The sequence below is a fragment of the Mus caroli genome, chromosome 12 (genome assembly GCF_900094665.2).
Source record: "Mus caroli chromosome 12, CAROLI_EIJ_v1.1, whole genome shotgun sequence".
Lineage (NCBI taxonomy): Eukaryota > Metazoa > Chordata > Mammalia > Rodentia > Muridae > Mus > Mus caroli.
The window spans coordinates 52,115,630-52,123,907 of NC_034581.1; the positions used below are offsets into that span (position 1 = coordinate 52,115,630).

At 42.1% G+C, this 8,278-nt stretch overlaps 1 non-coding gene across 1 annotated transcript; it reads left to right on the forward strand.

Moving 5' to 3' along the window:
- The first annotated feature begins 1,740 nt into the window (after positions 1-1,740).
- Positions 1,741-1,872, forward strand: LOC115032852. The gene has a single exon (XR_003838511.1). It is a non-coding gene; the product is annotated as a small nucleolar RNA SNORA17 (small nucleolar RNA).
- Positions 1,873-8,278: the final 6,406 nt, after the last annotated feature.

An 8,278-nucleotide genomic window follows, 5' to 3' on the forward strand; every position in this document is an offset into this window, starting at 1 on the left:
AATTAATTAATTTATTTTGTTTCTTTCAAGACAGGATTTCTCTGTGTAGCCCTGGCTGTCCTGGAATTTGCTCTGTAGACCAGGTTGGCCTTGAACTCAGAAATCCTTCTGCCACTGCCTCCTGAGTGCTGGAATTAAAAGTGTGTGCCACTACCACTTGTCTTATATATTATTTTATAAGTGTGTATTTATAAGTGTTCTTGTTGTACCTTGATTCAATCCTGGAAATTAGTGTTATCTTAGCAAAATACACAGCTGGTTTCTATGGCGCATCACTATAATCTCAACATTGTAAACCTTAGGCAGGAAGATGGCAAGTTCTAGGCCAACTTGGGCTCCATAGTAAGACCTTGTATCTAAAATAAGTAATAATTCTGTGTGTGTGTGTGTGCGTGTGCATGTGTGTGCACGTGCATGTGTGTGTGTGCACATGCATGTGTGTGTGCACGTGCATGTGTGTGTGTGAGATGGAGCTTGTTACTTAATCTCATAATCTGATAGTTATTAATATTTTATCTATTTGTTGAGATTTCCAAACAAAGTGTTTTAATAATACCCCCCAAGTCTCCCTGCCAACTCTCTCATTCCACCCAGAAACATGCCCCTTGCACTTTCATACTTTTAAATTTTTGACACAGACTATCACTCAGTAGCTATGGCTGGCCTCCAACTCACTGGGTAGATCAGGTTGGCCTCTAAATAATAGAGCTATGCCAGTCCATGCCTCCCAAGTGCTGGGATTAGAGGCAAACACCACTTCTTTTACATTTTTTTAAAGAGCCCTTTAATTCAATAAGGGCTGGTCATATGCAGAGTGCAGGAGCACCCACTAGAGCATGGGTGACCTACCTGGGGCACATACTGATCCTCCCTTCCCTGCAGCCAGCAGCTCCTGCACTTTCAGACTTTGCACATCTGAAAATGTTTTTATTTCATCTTTATTTTCCAAAGGCGTGTTCATTAGATATAGGACTATAGGTGTCTTGGTTAGGATTTTACTGCTATGAACAAGCACCATGACCAAGGCAGCTCTTATAAGGACAGCATTTAATTGGTGCTGACTTACAGGTTCAGAGGTTCAGCCCATTACCATCAAGGCAGGAACATGGCAGCATCCAGGCAGGCATGGTGCAGGAGGAGCTGAGAGTTCTACATCTTCATCTGAAGGCAATCAGGAGAAGACTGGCTTCTAGGCAGCTAGGAGGAGGGTCTTAAAATCCAGACCCCCAGTGACATACTTCTTCTAATGAGGCCACACCTTTTCTAACAAGGTCACACCTCTTAATAGTGCTACTCCCTGGGTCAAACATATTCAATTCACCACAATGGGTGACAGCATAATTTTCCTTTCAGCACCTTAAAGATGTTCCATTGTCTTCTGGTTTCCACTGACTCCAGGGATGTGTAAGATCAAGGAGTATTGTGAAAGGCTTACTAGAGTCTCCACAAACTCCATCCAGACTTTGATATAAAAATTATTTAATATTATGCGTGTGTGTGTGTGTGTGTGTGTCTTGGAAATTTGCCACTACCATGGATTCCAGGGATCAATGTGAGATCATCAGTTTTATATAGCAAGCATCCTTTTAACACCCTTACTCACCGAATCATCTCCTCGACACTGTTTTGTGTTTCAAGACATATTCTCACTATGTAGCCCAACCTTAAGCTCTTCTTCTCAGCCTTGTGAGCACTAAAATTATAGGCTTGTATCACCGATGCCTAACTGGAAAGTTTGTGCCTGCTCCTAAAGGCATTGCAGGTGTGACTGCTGGGTCACATGTACATCAGTGGGTGGCAGAGTAGAGAGAGGCTATGTCTATACTCAGTGTTCTGACCTTCGAGCATCTGAATGATTAGTAGTCTAACACTCCCTGAGAAAAGTGAGCCTGAGATAACCCCCAGTCCTATGCTGCATGGGCCCCTATAGCTCCCAGGACTAGGAGCAAGCCGAAGACTAGAAGAATCCTGCCTGGGACCCACCCGAGATGACTGCCAGTCTGGCCTGGACAGGGAGCTGGCCTGGGATGACCACCAGTCAGGCACATACATGGGGCTGGGGGCAGACCATCCTCAAAATGACCCCTTCCTGGTGCCATAATGCATGAGCAGGGTGTAACACCCTTGAGACAGCTCCTGAGAAAACCCCAGACACTCAGAGACCCTGGTTCCCTCTGAAAGGGGCAAATAAGTAGTGAAAAAATGGAAGAGAAAGACAAATAGAAGGATGTGGGCACAATGAAGACAGGCAGAACTGGAGATTTGAAGTTAGTGAGGAACAGCCTGATGTGAGTAGCCAATGATGCCACCTGGGACCATGGTGGGGTCCTGGCCTGTGCTGCCACTGGTGGGCCATATCTGGGTCCATGGCCCTGAAACATCATCAAAGGTTAGGAGGACATCCCTGGTCTGGCTGCCTTAGGATGGGTTAATATCTGAAGGCTGTGAAGAAATGGCCCCAACCCTCACCTGGGCATTGAGGAAGAAGTGGCCCTAGGGTTGTGAGAGTGGGAGAGCTGGCCCTGCCCCTCAACAGCTGCAGTACTTGGGAAAGTGGACCCTGCACTTTGCCTGAGCAGCACAGTAGAGTTGACTTTGGTAGTGGGGACATGAGTAAGCTGGCCCTGAGGGTATGAGCATGGGAGAGTTGTCCCCTCTACTTGTTTGCCTTGTGGTGACATGGGCAAGGGAGAGATGTAACCCCACCCTCTTCACTTGGGAGAGTGGACCCATCACCTTACCTGGACAGAAGGGTAGACTGGTAGCAGGGATTGCTGGTGAGCTGGCCCCAAGGGCATGAGAGCAGGAGAGCCCATAGCTAACCAGTTCACATACTCTTCCGGCCCAGTTTCAGGAGTTTGAATTGGCCCACTTCAACATCTACCCTGTGGATGAACTGCTGGCGTGTGTGAAGGGGCCAGTTTTACAGATCCGCAAACTACAGGATCTCCCTGACACAGAGCACCAACGGGATATCCGAGGGGAGTTCCAGTAAGGATCCAGTATTGATAGTGTAGCAAAAGCCAGAATCCTCATACCAGACCAATGAGCATTTGCAAGCAAAGACTTGTGGACAAAAGTGTATACTGTGGGACACACTGTGACACACTACAGCTTCACAATGGGATTCTTTTCCCTATTGGAGGAGAGATCACAAGGGCAGAGGGCAGGTATGAGGGGAGAGCAAAAACAGAACATGCTCTGAACCACTGAGCCATCTCATTGGCCCATTTCCCCAGGTTTTATAGATGAAGCCAAGACCCAGACGGATGGATATTACGTAGCTAATAAGTATCAGAGCAAGTTTTTGCTGTGAACAAGAATTCTAAAATAGAAGAGAAACCATGATCTAACTGAAGAGTAACATTAAAGAACTTTCATCTGGGTATGGCTTGTGATCCCAGAAGTTGGGAGGGTGAAGCAGGAGGGCTGACAAGCCTTAGTTGTAGAGGGTGAGCATGCTGCAAAAACCAAACCAAACAAGCAAAGAGCAATCTTTGCCTTTCCACCATTCACATCTCAGAACTGGAGAGTTATCTGACAGAAAGATAATTTGAAATCCACTTACAACTCAGACTTTTGTACTGCTCCGCCCTTCTTCTAGCCCAATTCTTAAACTGTAATGTGTATAAAATTGCTCTATCAAATTATATACACAAATTTTATTACCATCTTAAGGAGTCATCTAGGTATTTTTATGTTACTGGATTTCTACATTACCACATTTAAAGCCAATGTACTATGGGCTAGCAGTGCTATTTCCACTCTGTTACAATGTTTCCCTGAGTTTCAACTAACAATTGTCAGTCACTTTGTGGAAATAGCATTGAACAGACTCACTCTGGGGAAAATATTGCCACCAGGCTTATGTTACTTTCTTACAGCTTTAAAGGAGACTGACTAATGTGCCTGAAGAGCTGAGCTTCCTTGGACGAAGGAGAACAACTTCTCAAAAGACAAAGTTAAACACAGAAGTTTGTCTAACACGGCAGTTCTCAAGCTTCAGAGTGCACAAGAAGCACCAAACACTTTTTAAGTGCATATGTTTGAGTGGATGCTCTGATTACAGAATTAAAAACACCTTATACCAGGCTAGGCCCATCCAAGATAACAGTTACACACACACACACTCCTGTCATTACTTGAAGGCACCAGAAAGTTGTTCAAAGCAGGCAGAACGACGAACAGAAGAAGTATTCACTAGTTGAGAGTTAGCTCCACAAGCTATCTCATATGCAGGGCCCAGCACAGAACACATGGAAGACAAGCCAAAGGGCCAATGCTTTTATGTGAAATATCAAATGTTATAGTTGGAGGCAGAAAGACTATCTAAAGTCCTAGAATAGACGAATTCAGGCATTCTGAAATATAGTCATCATAATGGCATGCTGTAATTAAAATACTGGCGTACAAAACATGAAATAATTCTTAAGATAAGAGAATACAATTAATCAAAATATACCTCAAGGTCACCAAGGTTTGGAAATGGTAAGAAAGTGTACTAAAATGTGTCCTCCCTCTTTCCTTCATTCTAATTCCAGCCCCTTCTTACATATTTATATCCAAAGACAAAATATTTCAACAGCAACTAAACAAATAGGGAATATTTTCAAGTAAATAGTACCTGTTTTTAAAAAGCAAGTGGAAATTTGGAAACTAAACAACTGTAACATCTTACATGAAAAAGACAAATCACTGTATGAGCTAAAGAGAAAATTGGAAACAGCAGAACAGCTTGAAAACAGATCAATATAAAGCATCCGATCTGAGAAGCAGAGTGGAAAAGAATAAAAGCGGGCACACCCCTGCAGCAGCATGTGGGGCATCAGCTAATGATTGAAAGCACATAGCTGACAGGCAGCTTTATACTTTGTATTATTACACACCAGAAAGGAGTTTCCCCACTCATAATTTGCTTCCAGTACTCAATCAAGATTATTACTACTGTTGGCACAAATATCTTAATTAACTGTTAAATAAAGGTATTTTCTTGGCTCAAACAGATTTTAAGAGATTTGACCATGACAAGGTGTGATATATATATATATATATATATACATATATATATATATATTCCAAATATATATCCAAATATATATTTACATGAATATATTTTATGTATATATAATATGTAAGTATATGGTATAAATGTTTAATATGTATAGGTATATGCATGTATATGTACATACATATACATATATTTGGACTTTTTGCCTTATAGTGCAAATCATTGAACCCAGGGCTCTGTACTTTCTAAGTAAATGTTCTATCACTAAGCTACATCTCAGCCCTAGCTGTATTTATGGTAATTTTAAATATTACCAAACTAGCATTCACCTAGTATTTTTCTCTTCTTTTTTTCTTTCTCTCTTCAGCTGTAGTTTATTACTTGAGAATTTAAAGAATTATGTTTAATGTTGTAATTGCCATTTCTGTCACTGTTCCTACAAATGGTATTTAGCATTAAAATACTCATCTTTAGAGCTAGGTGTGGTGGCACATGCCTTTAATCCCAGCACTCTGGAGGAAGAGGCAGGTGGATCTCTGAGAGTTTGAGGCCAGTCTGGTCTACAAAGTGAATTCCAGAACAATCAGTACTGTTTCACAGAAAAATCTTATCTTGGGAAAAACAAAAAGAGCATCTTGGGCTGGAGAGATGGCTCAGCGGTTAAGAACACTGACTGCTCTTGCAAAGGTCATGAGTTCAATTCCTAGCAACCAATTTGCCTTACAACCATCTATAATGGGATCCGATGCCCTCCTCTTGTGTGTTTGTAGACAGCGACAGTGTACTCGTATACATAAAATGAATAAATAAATCTCTAAAAAAGGAGCATCTTTAGTTTACTGTAGTTTACTTTCTTTTTAAAAAAACTATTTTAACATATATGGGTATTTTCTTTGCATACACACATGGCACCATGTAATGCCATGGAGGCCAGAAGAGGGCACTGGATGCCCTAGAACAGGAGTTACAGATGGTTGTGAGTCACCATGTTCACATACAATGTAAACGGATTACAGAAGTACAGTTTGCTTTTCCTTCAAGCAATTTGTGCTGTTGACTGTTTTATTTCTATGTATGCAGAAAACAAGTGATCAAAGATAGCTGAAAATGAACAAAACTATGCCAGTACTTGTACCAGAGATTCCTTTTGTAAATACTTTCTACTTTTTTGAAATTATAATTACGTCTTTCTCCTCTTCCCTTTCCTTCTTCCAACACCTCCTATGTATCACCCCATTTTCATTGCCTCATTTTTTTATTATTATTGCTACACACACACACACGTATGTGTGTGTTACTAATTACATGTTGCCTGTTCTATATAATGTCAGGGCTAACTACTAGCTAGGTTTGTAAAGTGGCAGCTGTAGGTTAGCTGTGGGTAATTAACTAGGCTTCCCTCTTGTGCAGGCCTCAGATTAGAGAGTTGTTGGCTTCCTTGAAGGTATGAATGGTGTTATTGCTCCTGTAGGGTTATTGTGCCATGCTGACCATTGTGGCTCACAGGCTCGGGAGGACTGCTGTTTACTTTCCTCCCTTGGAAGCAGATTCTGGTACCATGGGAGCTAGTGCTCAGGGATGAGGGGTTCTACTCAGGTCCAGCTTAGGTCGTCTGGGTCTTGTGCCTGAAATACATGATGTCTACAGCAATATGGAGTTACCTTCCACCTCTGTGAGGCAACCAACAGGAACAGGAACAGCAACAGCAACAGCAACAGCTACAGTTACAGCTACAGCTACATCAACAGTCTTTAGCATTTAGGAGACTCTGACCGACAACTCAAAACTCATGCCTGTATTTATTGTTATCTGGGCATTTTCCCCTCTGCTGACTTCCCTTAGATTAAGTCAACAATAGACTCAGCTGGACTCGGGATGATGGGTCATCAGTACTATGGCACACAGCTGGTACACACTGCTGGTGGGACAGCTCAGGCCTCCTCTAGTTTAAGGCTCAGGAATGTAGCTCATGGGCTAGAACTATCCACGAAGTGCTTTTAATTTATCACACCTCAGTCAATTTATGAGGGCAGAACTAAAGAGTCAAAACAGAAAACATGCCCTCCCCAAGTATTTACTACGGGGTTTATTGAAGTTGTTTGCTTGATTTGTTTTAGTTGATTGATTGATCATTAGATAGTGGCTGCCACATAGAAGGAGCTTTGTCCATACCTGATGCAGATCCACGTGAGGTATTGAAGCAGGTATTTGAGCTCCATCAAACTTTCAGAGAGCATGGGAGGAGTTCAGCACTGGATGTTTGTAAGAGGGATGTAAGTAATTATGCAGAGGTGGATAGTAGGGGTAAAAGCATTGCACAGCTCTGGCAGCATCTTCCACTGGAAAAATATAGTCTTTCCCTCACTCCGTCAGTCAACAGGGCTCTGTTGTGACTGGCAGAATTTGATGGAAGCCATAATTTATGGGAGAATGTCCTCTCTTGGAACAGTAACAAAAATAAGAGTCCATTGTAATCTACTGAAGGATGAGAGGCTACACATTCCCTTATCTGACAGCCTGGACCAACTACTAGACACACAAATAAGGTCACACTGTGCATCTTTCAGTCCAGCTGACAATCCAGCTAAAGGTAATGGCATATTATGTGTCCCAGGAAACAAGGAAAGGAACTGTTTGGCTTGTCCACAGAATCAAAATAAGTAATGTATTATTGCATTTGGAGTGTTTTGCTAAATATGAAATGTTTTTTAGGTGTAAAGAAATTCCAGAACTAGGGAGGGAGGTGATGCAGGGATAAAGTATCTATTGTGCAAGGATTTGGACCAAAGCTTAGACCCACAACAACCATGATAAAGCCAGCATAGAGATGCTAATTTGTAATCCCAGTATTTGGGTAACTTAGATAGGGAAAGCCAGGGCCTCACTGGCCAAGCAGTTTAGCTGAACAGTGAACTTCTGGCTCAGTGAGAGGTCCTGTCTCAAAAATAGGAGGTGGACAACAATTAAGAAAGACATTAAGGGCCAGGCAGTGATGGCGCATGCCTTTAATCCCAGCATTCAGGAGGCAGAGGCAGGCGGATCCCTGAGTTCAAGGCCATCCTGGTCTACACAGAGAGTTTCAGGTAAGCCAGGGTTACACAGAGAAACCCTGTCTTGAAAAATAAAAGAAAGAAAGAAAGAGAAAGAGAGAGAGAGAGAGAGAGAGAGAAGGAAGGAAAGAAAAGAAAGAAAGAAAGAAAGAAAGAAAGAAAGAAAGAAAGGAAGAGAGAGAGAGAAGAAAGAGAAGAAAGAATGAGAAAGAGAAAGATA